This window comes from Penaeus monodon, chromosome 30 (assembly GCF_015228065.2).
Source record: "Penaeus monodon isolate SGIC_2016 chromosome 30, NSTDA_Pmon_1, whole genome shotgun sequence".
In the NCBI taxonomy this organism is placed as follows: domain Eukaryota; kingdom Metazoa; phylum Arthropoda; class Malacostraca; order Decapoda; family Penaeidae; genus Penaeus; species Penaeus monodon.
Genome location: NC_051415.1, coordinates 12,578,464 through 12,578,719, shown reverse-complemented (window position 1 = coordinate 12,578,719; position 256 = coordinate 12,578,464).

Genomic DNA, 256 nt, shown 5'->3' with positions numbered 1-256 from the left:
TAGAAACGTGTTCACTATTCCATTTTCCTACATTCATCATATAGAGACGCAGAGATACGAACGTCGCATCCGAGGCTTCTGAAGCATTTCCAATGAAGCGTTTTAGGGGGAGGGTTAGGGAGAGGGACGCCCGCTCGCTCTCAAACCAAGCGAAAGGCTCGGAACCATTATGTGGAAACGGGGTGTGTGTGGGGGGGGGGGCTTGTTCTTAAGCTGATTACTGTGAACTACGTGAACTGCGTCGCATTTTCGCTAT